Source organism: Temnothorax nylanderi, unplaced genomic scaffold (genome assembly GCF_030848795.1).
Source record: "Temnothorax nylanderi isolate EJ_2023f unplaced genomic scaffold, tnyl_v1.0 TNYL_tig0076_pilon, whole genome shotgun sequence".
Taxonomy (NCBI): domain Eukaryota; kingdom Metazoa; phylum Arthropoda; class Insecta; order Hymenoptera; family Formicidae; genus Temnothorax; species Temnothorax nylanderi.
The window spans coordinates 638,416-652,520 of record NW_027249138.1 but is presented as its reverse complement, the minus strand read 5'-3'; the positions used below and the strand labels follow the sequence as shown (position 1 = coordinate 652,520).

General features: G+C 38.5%; 1 protein-coding gene across 7 annotated transcripts in view; it reads right to left on the bottom strand.

The window, feature by feature from the left end:
- Kcc (solute carrier family 12 member kcc) overlaps positions 1-14,105 on the bottom strand; it is a 78,211-nt gene that overhangs the window by 37,983 nt on the left and 26,123 nt on the right. The window lies entirely within an intron of this gene.

The following is a 14,105-nucleotide window of genomic DNA, read 5'->3' as shown; positions in this document are numbered from 1 at the left end:
TCAAATAACTCGTTCGAAGGATTCATCTGGTGGAGCAAATAGTTCGATCCGCCGTCCGTTCGCATCGGTGACAAGCTTGCCCGCTGTTCTCGTCTCTGTTCCGAGAGCGGCATTGCAGATCGATACAGCGGAGTCTGCGTCTCCAATCCGCGTGTATATATACTTTATTACCACGCGGTGCACCCGGTACATGCCCCGGGTACAGGGTGGTCCCCGCGACGATAATGCGAGCCACGTTCCATGGAGATTATCGCGTCTGTAAAAGAGGTTTATCGTCTGTTCCCGGCTCGCCCGATGCTTTTCGACTACAATAAAAAGCGACACCGCGCGGGAGACTTCGTCAGGGAGCCGCCTACTCTGCATCCAAGTTAACTCGCGCGTGTCAGTGTACCGATATACATTTAATCCGGGAATCCGTGGTCGGATTCTGGGATTAAATGTATATCATGTACTAACAATATAATCCCACTCGAAAGTATATCTTCATACATAAAAGACAATCTCGTTCGAGAATGTTCATATAATTTCGCAATTTTACCTTACAAATTCTCGGAAAAAATACTGATGTTATTCAACTTTCGGGCATCAAAAGATAGATCAAACGGCGTAAGGCACGCACTTTTTAATTTTAATTTATTATTATAATTGCTCTATTTTCTAAATTGTGCTTTAAAGAAATTTAAAAAAAAAGTAAAAAAGAAGTAAAAGTTTTACATTTTTTCCTAGGAGTCTCGTCATATATTGTTTGTTATGATAAATGCACTTCCTTAGCTTTGTTAAATTTAGAAATAAGAGGAATATTTTTGATATGCCATAACTTGCAATTTATCGCTGCCTGCCAATATTTCAGATATAAAAAATTCTCTCACACAATTCTATGTTCTGATTAAATATGTGTCGATGCACAACCCGTTTCTACTTGATTCCTTTTCTCTTCTCTTTTTCTCTCTCATACCCAATTATTAATTAACGAGATGCTTCCCGAAATTAGCTCAGCTTTATTAATAACCACGACCTCTGTCCTAAGGAGATAAAAAATGACATTCACGATTATGCAAGAAAATGTGCTATTAACGTGTTACTACTCAAAGTATTCAGTCAATACTGACAGTAAACAACTGCAAATGATCGACAAAATGAACTTATTAGATGTTTTCTACTTGTCACATAAATATCTGACAGGTCTATCTGATAATTTATGTACTTGCAGATATGTACTTTTAGATCAATAAGATAATAATAGAGTAAAAATTAATTAGATGTGTTTTCTACTTATATGTCACATAAATATCTGACAGATCTATCTTATAATTTATGTACTTGTAGATATATTTTTTTAGATTAACGAGATAATAACAGAGTAAAAATGAGCGATTGTGGTAATTCACGAATTAATGCGAAATAATTAATAGGAAATGTTTCGCGTGCGCGACTTTAAAATTTCAAAGAGAGGTGAGCCGGTCGACGTCAGAAAATTAGGCGGGCGAGACGACACCCCAGAAACGTATTATTTCGAACTATTATTCATCTCAAATTATCCACAATGGCACCATGGTTAAACGAGCGTGCAGGATACAATCCATATATTGTTAATTTCATTTAACCCGAATAATTTAGTTATCTTAATTAACACACGGAAATGTTTCAAAATGTTAAATTATGCCGATCACGGAATTGTTATTTTAGAAAATTTCGCGTATCGTCCAGTGTAATATACGTGAAAATGATATTTCCGAACAATTCCTCTCAGCTTCTCGATTACGCGATTTTTCGAAATATCGTATGTGCGAAAGCTTACCGAGTAAATCTAGATTTAGTGTGAAACTCAACATTCCAATTACACGAAACCGGACTTACTGCCGAGTGAAAACTTAATTGCAATCGCGTAATGCTGTGGGATGAGGCGAAAGGAGACGAATAGGATTAAAGTTATTGCCCAACGTGGGATCTAATCCCTCATCGTATCTCTGATCTCTTCGGCAGCGGAAATAACAGCGATCGCGTAGGAGAGAATCAGTATCGGAAAAATCGATATTTTTAGCTACCAAAGAAAATTTACTGAACTAGGGAATATTATATAATCGATTTGTAATACTTTGGCAATACATGTACACATTCAATTTCATAATCACCTTAATTAAAATAAATTTTGTTAAACAACCCTTAATTTTATTAATTTTGCGTTTTATACATACTGCTATTATAACGAAACAATAATGAGAATAGTAAATATAAATATTTATATACACAAATGCATTCATTCAGTTTGCCTTGCCAATTGAATTTATAATTAATTCAATGTACCGTCGCGGAGTTAAAGGAGAATGCAATTACGATAAAGACCGAAGCTGCTTTGAATAATTCAATAAAGAGATACAACGGGCAGGCGTTTCCTCTGCTCGGTACGTTTTCCAAGCGAGGAAAAAGATGGAACGTTTTCGCGTGATATTAAATTGATAGAAACGCGATAGAGGCGCTCGTAAATCCGTGGCATCTAATCTTTCATGCATGCGGCGAATTCCACGCTGTTCCAAGAATGTCACGAAACTCGATGGCAGGTATGCTACCTTCTCTCCCGCGGCAAAGCTAAATATTTGACGGAACAAGCGTGAGAATCGTCTAACGCGGTTTAAAATGTTATATGACGCCCGGTGGCTTTGATGGACGTCGATAATATTTATCTGTGGCCATGAACGTTTTTAGCTAACTCCAACACGGGAATTGCCGAAAAATAAATGTATTGCGTCGCGAATACGACGGTACGACGAGAGAGAAAGTCAAAGAAAAAAATTCAGAATTCTCTCAAATATCTTTAAGCGTATATCCACAGAAATTATCACGGAAGAAAGGGTTAGCTATTATAGCAAATCTATAAGTCGTAAAATATGAATAACTAACATTTTTTGCAGCGAGAGCTATATTTTTTGCAGCAAGAGCTATAATTTAGCAATAGTAGCAAAACTTTAACAAAGAGCTAAATTATAGCTCTCGCTGCAAAAAATGTTAGTTATCCATATCTTACGACTAGATTTGCTATAATAGCTAATCCTTCTTTTCCGTGTAATGTGCCTATACCATAAAATATACAGACCCATGTGCGAATGTCGGACTTCTGCCAGAGTTGTCCGCATGGCCCAGAAGTGGCACAATATTGGCTGCCAAGACTTGATGGGTGGTGCTGCCCCAGTACGGATAAACCGCTAGATCAGTATTGTGCCAGTACCCCATGCAACCATATTCTGTTCTGAGCCGAGTCTCGTCTCAGTACTGACCGTGTATAAGGCCAGAAATGATATTGATCTACGGCCGAGAGTCGGCTCAGTACTGGGCATGTATTGGGTCGACTTAGAAAATTTTCGCTCGGGTGGCGCCGGAGGTAACAACCGCGCGAAAGCAACACGCCGCGATGGGAGTTTTCGCTAGAGCCCACGCCGGAGGTAACGACCGCGTTCATGCCGTCGTCGTCGCTCTCAGCGGTCAAGTCCCGATGGTCTCGATATTTCGCCTCCAGCGCCCGTAAGCGACCGTGCGTAAGACCGTGCGTCGCCGATCGCTCGGCCGGCCGGTTGGGTACTATAAGAGGTGCGGTGCGCTCGGCGAGCCGAGCGACACGAGCGATACGTACGGACGTGCAAACGCGTTTCGCTTGGTCCGTACAAATGTGTAAAACATTTGTGCACAACGCATTCCATAGAATACGTACACGAAAGGGGCACATACGACGAAGTCGATGCGGGGAGCATCGTTTCCCGTTTGCTCGCGCTCGTAGTCGATCGCCACCGTCGTGTAACTTATACGAACACAGCATTGCCACGAGTATCGAAAGACCGAATTGGACTTGGAGAAATTCTCACTCGAGCGGCGCCGGAGGTAACAACCGCGCGAAAGCAACACGCCGCAAGGGGATTTAGAAAGCTTTTTGCTCGAGCTGCGCCGGAAGTAACGACCGCGGCACGAAAGCAACACGCCGCGAGTATGATATGGCAATCAGTGTTATCCCCGTACTAGTACTCTGTGTCGGGCCAAAGTTGGCGCCAAGAGTTGGCCCAATACTGGCAATCAGTGTTGTCCCCGTACTGGTACTCTGTGTCGGGCCAAAGTTGGCGCCAAGACTGGGACCCGTGTTATCATTCCGACATTGCCCCAGTAATGACCCCGATCTTAGCTTGTACTGGCCCAGAATTGTCAGCCAGTACTGGTAACTCTGGCACCAGTACCAAGCCAGCACTGAGCCTTTATGAAATTCGCACATGGGGGGCATAATAAATTAAATCATTATTAAATTGGATTATTCTATATGCAATGCTATTGATTAGAAATTAATATTTGTAAAACATAATAATATGAAGTTTTTAAAAGAAAGATTGATGTGTCAGATATATTTTTCAGCGTTATCGTAAAAAATTTTACAGCTTTCTGTATGACGTATATAGCCGATTAATCGATCATGACTGGGTAGTCCTTAAAGAAAGCGGTTCAGGGCGATGCAGTAAATATTGACCGGCGCGCATTCGTCGAATGCAACTAGGGACCAATGAGTATTTTACTGCGACGTAAACCTAGACGATCGTTTATCGGTTCTCGCTTATCGACTTTCGACTTCTACACGAGTGTATCCGGCTACCACTTCCTGTTTTTATTCTCGCACGTTAATCGTCGCACCAGCGATCGAAGCTCCGACGATCTAAATAGAACGCCGACGATAATTTTACGCGCTGTTTATTATTTCGAGCATGTTTACTCGAGTCACGTCACCGCAGGGTAGACAACAGCTTCAAGCAGACAAATCGCGTTCTTCACCTAAACGTTTTGGGGGGGGGGGGAAGAAAAGAAAACAAGAATTTATAACGAAAAATAGTGAGTAGCGTGAAACATGCACATGTCGGGTTCAATGTTTCAAATATGAGAAATCGAGGATCTATCTAGTTGATGGGAGTTTGACGTTTACAAAAGGAAGCGCCGAGCCTTTGACATTTCGGATATACGATTTGAGGAAAAAAGTGTTCCACACATGTTTTACGTAACTCTATAAGGTAAAATCTGTGAAGCGGACGGATCGCACGTCAATTTGCACGTGGCAACGGCCAGAAAAGGCCAGTGATGACGTGACCTAGGATGAGGACTGAGGGGTGTTCACCCTTTTTACCTTCTTGCGCGCGGGTCCGACGCCTTGTATCAATATCTGTAATCGCAACGCTCACAGGGATAGTCGACCCCCATAAACGGTCGATCGAACGGAGGCAACGACAGCGAGTCGCCGAATGATGGAACACAGAGAAAAACAATGGCGTGGGACGGGCCCGGAGAGAATTGGAGCGTGCAAAGAGGGAGATCAATTGGAGGGTTTTCCGAAATTAAGGTCTTAGACAGGAAAATCTTCCACTTTGCGAATAAACCTACTTTTAAGAAATTTTTTATTTTTTATTATTTTCAATCATATATCAATCGAGTTCCGCGTACCTATATATGTATTTCATTATATATTTGCTGATTGCTCAAACATTCAATTATAAGTATCGCAAAATTTCTGACATGGTTAAAAAATTATATTAAACATTTTTTTTTATTTTCTTCAATTATTACCTTAAACATTTAATTATTATCTCAAACATTTTTTCATTTTCTTCAATTTTTTTTCTTGATACTCTTATGAGACACATTTAATAAATCCATTTTATGATTTATCACTTATCCAATTTTATCTGTTCATTCTTTCCTTTTCTTTTCCATCATGTTATTTTTATCATAATCAAAAGGACACGAGAATAAAGGATATCATTTACCTAGACCTATTAAATGTACCACAGTTTCTGAATCTCGCATTTTCGTGCTGTCTATGACTTGTTTATTATTAGAAAATCATATTACTATTGAGAAAGTGATTATTATAACGAGAAATGGTATAATGATTGGATTCCAGAGTGTTGTTTTAGGATCAATAATAAGTTTTTCCCCAACATAAATTCGTTAAATTCGTATGCCGAGAATATAATTTAATACATGGATAAAGAAACTAATTGTAAATGAAAAATGTAAATGTAAATGAAATATTAAACTTAGCGTTCAATTATAGATTCAATGCCACTATTTTGCTTCTTAAATATAATAAATGTTGCAAAAATGCTTATAAATACATTCTAATACCTTACATTCGTAAATGTCTTTTAAATACTTTACCGATCGTACGTCGTTCGTGTGTCGCTCGTTTGAGTTCCGTATCGTCAAAATTAATGAATTAAATGAAATATTGCAGAGCGCGAAAAGATTGCCGAGGTTACTTCGCGATCGATCGCATATGTAATGAGTATCAGAGAGTCAACGAAAATAACCGCGACATTGAATGGACGACGGAAAGTCTGAATGGCAAAAGAAAAAGGAAAAGTTGAAGCAATAGGATAAATGCCGGAAGGGCGTTGTTGATTTATTTGGAACATTGCTCTACAATCCCGCCTGTCTAAAAAAGATTGCTTCCGCAAGAGTGTATCGATACCGGTGTTACGTATCTAAAGCGTCTAAAATATCAGCCTATAAAAGTGAAGAATCCATGCATGATATACGCCAAGCAAAGCGCTAAAGTTCTATCCACAGCTCTTATTTTAACAACTTATAGTTATAAATTAACCTCTCTGTAATCTTTCTTTTTTTAATAAAAGAAACTTTGTTGTGTCTTAATATTTTCCCTTCTTTCGCCTGAGAAACTATGGTTCAAGTGTCTATCGAGAAAGTCCTGATTCCGGCGGAGATAGTTTCGGATGTTTTGTCCGTTCGAAAACTCGAAAAGAGCAATTCAAGTCACCGAAATATTATATATGTAGAATGCATCGTTGCGCATAAATCTTCACAGATGCGATCGAGTGCCGATCATATTTCTTGAGCACGTCGGAAAAACTGGCTCGAGGTCGGTAGAGGTTTTCGATGAAAATTCGTCGGCACACATCTCCCCCGCGTTCTCCGCTCTGCTTGCCCCATTATCCCGGCAATATCCGGCGCAGCATGCGCTTCTGAAAATCGGGTCGGCGCCGGGACCGATCCGAGCGCCCCTCGTCGAGGGAGTAAATTGACAAATTGGGCCAATCAGGTATGAATGCACCGCCAATCATGGCAAACAGCGATATATTTTTTGCTTCCCCCGTGCGCACTTTGTCTTCCGGGAATATAATCCTTCGAACGCGCTAATGACAATAATAATTATAATCCCGGATTTGTTTAATTCCGCAATTTGCATCTGCGATGATTAAGAGACGTGAATTACGAGCAATCACAGATTAAAAAGCTTCTTTATTATTAATTACATTCTAAAATATTCAATTTCTCTCAGAATTTGCTCGCAATTTGATTCGTAAAATTAACGTTAAAATAAACTAATGTTAAAATATTTATGACGTTGAATATTAATATAACGTTAAATTTAAAAAAAAGGATTTGTTTCTCTCAAAATTTTTTAAAGAAAAGAATGACTTTTTTAATTTGTAGAAAATAAGTAATCTATTATTAAAATAAAGCTAAAGTTTCACTATAAAACTTGAATCAAAGAATAGTCCGCATACGATTTACATTCGTATGCGGACGTCAAATAATATTTACGTTGCAACGTATGTTGCAGTTTATTCAATTGTCAGAATTTTTCCGCCAATATGAAACTCTCAAGGTCTGCCGTTTAAAAAATGCGCATTTGCGGACTTACGGAAGAACGGGAGAGCACATTTGCATGACATTTTTTTATCGATACGATTAGCAAAGTTACGCTAGCGGTAGTTTGAACTGAATGTTTCATGAACAGCCTCTGTCATTCGCGTGTATGAAATTATCGTAATAAACTACGATAGAGAAGTGGCGCTTTTTATCATTGGCCGTTTAATGCCGCACGGCGATAAGCGATGTAATAAGAATGTCACCACCGACCGTGCCACGGTCGCTATCATTCCGCGGCATCGTTACCGAGTTGTCTGCGCTCTATCGATTTTCCTCGACCTTGTGCCACGGCGGCGAAGGCATGAATTACCTCGATATATTCTTTCGCCCATTCGTCTGTCTCTTTCTCTTCGTTTCCTTCCGTACGTGCATCCGCGGACTTATATCCAGCGCGCAGGTATCACGAGATGGATCTACGTTTTCCATTAATTTTCTGCTGTCGCTTCTCCCGGTGACGTCTCCTACCCAACAGAGACAGTTGTCACGGATTTTAAATCGGCGGATAAATCGCCGTGTGCGTCCGCCGATTTTAAGGATGTATTACCTATACCTTCCCAGCCAAAAGTACAGTAATCTGAGAAATCCAATTATATCGGTTGTATGCATACTTTAACGGCTTACTATTATTTAATATTATAACAAGGACATTAATGTTACTTATTTAAGTGATTTTAACCAGTTTTTATGATTATTAACAGCGTATTTGTAAATATTCTTAAGGATGTATGTCCGTTCAGTCAAAATAAAGGGATCAAGCTGAAATTTACAGAGATTGTGCACTTATATGTCCTAAAAACCTGTGTTAAATTTCAGATCGATTGTCTGACTCGTTTAAAAGATATTAATTTTTTAAACTTAAATTAACTAAAAAACAAAATTAAAAAATTAATATCTTTTAAACGAGTCAGACAATCGATCTGAAATTTAACACAGGTTTTTAGGACATATAAGTGCACAATCTCTGTAAATTTCAGCTTGATCCCTTTATTTTGACTGAACGGACATACATCCTTAAGAATATTTACAAATACGCTGTTAATAATAATAAAAACTGGTTAAAATCACTTAAATCAGTAACATTAATGTCCTTGTTATGATATTAAATAGTAGTAAGCCGTTAAAGTATGCATACAACCGATATAATTGGATTTCTCAGATTACTGTACTTTTGGCTGGGAAGGTATAGGTAATACATCCTTAACGTCCGACCGCTGCCAATCGGAAGTTGACAGTCACAAAAAAGAGAACGTGCTTTCTACATTTAAAATTATTTTAATATTTACATGTAAATTTTTTAAGACAATTTATAGGAAATTTTTATTCCTTTTTTAAATCTCCTTATCAGAATACTATTACCATATCTCATCGGCAGAATTTACATTTAATTTTAATTTTCCTCTTGACATACTTATATTTTGTCAAGTATAAATAGAAATTGTAAATGAGGTAGTATATTACCAGGCTGCCTTATTATAATGCTATTACTATGTCTCTTTAGTATCAAATATAAATAAAAAACATAAATGAGGCTGCATACTTAATTGGCTACCCTTAACTTCGTTCTTTATTTACGGCGCCGAGTTATATTTTCCGTTTCGCGAATGAGGCCCAGGCGTGAAGCTGTGATATAACGAGGCCGAGGTCTCGAGTGTCACGAGCAAACCTTTACCCGTTCGTTAACGTTTTCATCTCGTTTTCGACGTTCCATTTCTTTTTTAGATCGTCAAAATGCGATCATGTGTATCCTGTGCACTAATTTGAGAACTCTAAGAAATCTCGTTCGGAAATTAATGTTCAGAAAATCGCGATTTTCGCGAAAGTTGTGATTAAGCTGATCTTCAAGCAGGAGTTATATAGAGCGCAGCGAAAATCGAGTTGTAACGAGGACATTCGAAGCTCGCCTCTAGAGATGCGCGCGGAATGCCATGATCCGTTTAACGATTGAACGCCTCGAAATGGCACCGCTAATTACTGACTTCGCTAAGTATTACCATCGCGACGGTAAAAAGCGAACGAAAGAGAGCTAAAACGCTCGTTGTCACTTTATAAAAATATTTCTGTCGTTACTTTTGCCAAATGAGGAAATGGTTGATACGGACATATGTTCATTTTCGCTCGCAAAAATGATGTAAAATTTAAAAAAACGTTTCGAAAAGCGTCCAACAATTTTATTGTCGGTCTCACAATCAGTCGTTCTATATTACACATCGTTATTTCCTCACTTTACTGTCAACCAAAAAGAATAGCGTAGAGTGATTTATGAACTCCAGCACCTAAAATAATATGATATTATTTGTCTAGATTCAACTTTTATTAATGCCCGCATTTATTTCAACACTTCTGTACTTGTTTTTCCGCTACTACTCATTTTTATTCATTTTGCTATTTACGTTGCAAAAAAGCGTCGAAATTGCACGAGCGCATTCTACAAATGTCGCTTATATCGGCGACAACCGATCTTTGCCTGTCGAGTTACGTGATCGCATTTACGAGCCGTCAGAACTTCTCCAGCGACATATAATAATCATCTTCGCCGCAAAACGGACATGTTCAAAATCAGTTTCAAGACCGTTGCTGCTGTCGGAAAGTGCGCGGAGAGGCGACAAAACTGCAGTCTTTTCTCTTACGCGCGTCTTTCGAGAAATGCTGAATTTAGAAAACCTTGGCAGAAAGAGAGCGGAGCTCCTGGTGAGCCGTAATGCAAAGTCGCTGCCAGACCATCGAGTACTTCTCTTTTCCTTTTTATTTTCCTCCTTCTGCCTTTTTCGAGTTATAATACATCATAAATATAAGTAATCATAATCATACGTTTTTGCTCTTAAAACTAATTGAAAAAAGCAGTTCTGACGGATTATGCTCTAGCACAAATTTAATAAAGACGTGATCTTTTTCGAATAATTTCCAGTAATTCGCGATTAAAACTATAATGTGTAAACGAGAACCGTTTACACAACGCGCGGTGACAGCGACTATTGTGGCAAGAACGCATTTTAGAGATCAACTGTCATTCCGTTTAACATCTATTGTCGCGTCTACGTCGAATCGCAAGTAGTGTAGTCGTGAGACGAAGCCGACTATGAGAATCAGGAATAGGATAAGACACGTTTACAACCAGCTCGATCGACTCTCTGCGTCTACGCTCGTTACTTTGTTGAAATATCGATGTGCCGTTCAGCAATACTTTATTGCTCGTTCTACCAAACAGCTACAAATTTAAGTTAACTCACTAATCGTGTTTCGAAGTTTATAGATTTATTTTAGAGATCAGAAAGAGCTTTAGAAATTACTGTTTTGCCAAAATGTAAAGAATTATAATATAAATAATTTAAAATTAATAGATGTATTTAGCACTATTTAGTATACCTATATTGATTTTGATTACATAATTATATAAATTTGTCCAAAGTTACGGATCTTTCAAGAAATGTTTTAAATATGATAAAAGAAATGAGAACGAGAAAGAAAAAGAGAAAAGGGGAAAGCGGACGTTTGTTAACGTATGCCGAATTCAGAGTGCTTAGAAAAATATATACTCTATCAAAGCTTAGGTAACGTTATATTATTCGGTTGAATACGAGATTTGATTTATGCCATGCAAAAGTAAATAATTTATTAAGTAATTGCACAATGTATCGTCATTTCAAGATTTATAGATCGATAGAAAATTAAAATATAAAACAATTTAATAAAAATTTGACATATTATAGTTGCCCGAAATAGTAACATATGTCTCGTTAAACTTGCGCGAAAGAAGAATCGATCGCAAATTCATAGAACGATCAATCCATTGTTAAAATTTGATCTGGCAGAAGTGGGTCACACCACTTGTACGGATCTCGATACTCGAGCCAGCGGCTTTGTACATTTGCTCGCAGTTTTTACTGAGCTTCCGAGACTTCTTACTAAAGGGTCCAAGGGATTAATCGAGATTAACGACGAGGCCAATTGAAAATTCAACGGCTGGGCGAGGCATTCAGGCGCTCGTTCCGCGTGAGAGGTCGTCGGATGAACAGTTACTTCGGGATAGGGTTAATCCACAGAGATTCTATGCCATTGTTCCCAGTGGCCCGCATTTACATATCGTACAACGCCAGCTCCGACCCGAACGCGGAGAGAACGTAAGGTGGTAAAGCTTTTACACCGCATCGGCGATAAAGGAAGTTATCGCGGAACATGTATCCGCGCCGATCCTTAACTTAAAACTTAAAATTTTTAAACAAAAATTATGACGTGTTGGATCAATTTATTGCACGTGCAATTAAATCGATATTTAGCATATTGAGTGTATCACTTTAAATAAAATTAGTACATTATAAAATAATTAGAAAAATTGCGTTTCTTAAATTTTCAGCAAAATTCAAAGGCTATTTTAAAATGAATTCTATCAAATAAAATTCATTTCTCAGAATCCATAATTGAGAAATTTAACCCTTAACTAGCACGCGGGGTGTCAAACACCCCAGAACGAATTTCTCAAGTTTAGGCATCTTTCTCGGTCGGTTAATCTATGAATTTCGCATCGCAGTGAAGAATTTGAAAGTTCAAATTTTTCAAAGTTCAGTTTTTTTTTAAAGTTCAAGAATTTTTTTGAATCCTTAAAACTAAAAATTTCATAGTTTAAGCTAATGGGTATCATTTTCCAGTGTTTAATGTATGTACTTGATTTTTTTCAAGCCTATTTTTTGGAGCCTCCATTTCGCCGTACCCAACGTTCAAAGTGTGTGGGGTGTACAACACCCCGTGTGCAGATAACGTTCGATCGCGGACGTGTGCTACACGGAGAGAATTTTATATTAAATTTTACTATGCTGCCGCACCAACTGCGGACCATCAAGACGCCACAAGTTTAAATGCTATGAACATAGCATTTAATGCTACGATCATAGCATTTAATGCTATAATTATAGCATTTAAACTTGTGGCGTCTTGATGGTCCGCAGTTGGTGCGGCAGCATAGTAAAATTTAATATAAAATTCTCTCCGTGTAGTTAAGGGTTAATATAATGATAAGTCTGCCTGAAATCGAATAGTTACCACATTTAGTCGCCGAGTTAAAATTATAAAGGAGATTTAAAACTTTCCACGTGGAGTCTCCGTTCATATATTGGATATTAAATAGATCGAACAGTTAAATAAATCAGCGTATTATCGGGAGAGCCCGGCGTTATGTGAGCTGAGGTTATTATTATTTTCATTGTATGATTTCACTGAAGGAAGGAAACGGTATATACATTTCCTTCCTTCATTAGTCCGCTTATCTGCGATCGCAGATATTTATCTTGAATCCGCCTCTCTTGGAATCACGTGCGCGCACTAAGTCGAGAAATCCAAGTGGGCAAGAATAGCCGCAATCATCGCGAGTGAACGGGATTTTCCGCTGCAGGTGTGTAATAAAGACGCGCACGCTTGCGACGCGAAAAGACTTGTACGTGCCAAATTCGGAGCCGCGCGCAAAATAATGGAAAAAGAACGCATCATCCGGTGACTCAGTTAGGCCCAGTTTCACAAGTGTCGGTTAACTTTTAACCTTAGATTAACTCACTCTTTGTCTCTTTCTAATGTCCCCCTTAGAAAGAGACGAAGAGTGAGTTAATCTAAGATTAAAAGTTAACCGACACTTGTGAAACTATAGGCCTTAATGGCAGGTTGATTGCGACGCCGACGCGACGCCTCGCTTTCACGCGCCTCTGACATCGTAGATCGATTAATCGCTGGTCGCGCATCGATCAACGCGTTACGCAATTAAGGGATTCCTCCGTGTCGCCGTGCCATTCGATCTTTGTCAATTTACGAGATTCTATCGCAATCCCGCGATCGCGCAATTTCACGGGGAAAATCTTCTTTAGGATTTTTTGCTGGTCCTGTGAAATACTTCTAGTTTAAGGTACGATTAATCATTTTCTCTCCTTTCTCGCGATAAGGATTATTCTGAGGGAGAAATTGTTATATATATAGAGGAGGAATTGTTATATGGAGGAGAGTAGATCTCCGAAAAGCGTTATGCAATTTAGATTGATGTTTCTTGAGCATGCAATTTCTTTGTGCTTAATTAATTCAGCCGCTCTTTCTGGAATATATTTTAAGCAGCGATTAACGTATCAGAGACGCATCGATCATTTCCACAAACAATTCACGGGTATCATTTGCAAGAGATAGACTTATATCTAGCGTGGAACCTATTTAAAGAACGTCTATTTTCCTCTCAAGGGTCACGCGTCTATTACAGCGTATTTCACACTGTATTACGCGGAATTTGCATTATATGTTAAATATATGAGCGTAATAATAACCGCGCTCTCTTGGAATTACCTAATCGTTAGCTTCAAGATTACGCTATTATCGCGCGTCATCGAACAGTAAATTGTATAAAAAAAGAAAAGAGAAAGAAAAAATTATAACATCGATACGTAAAT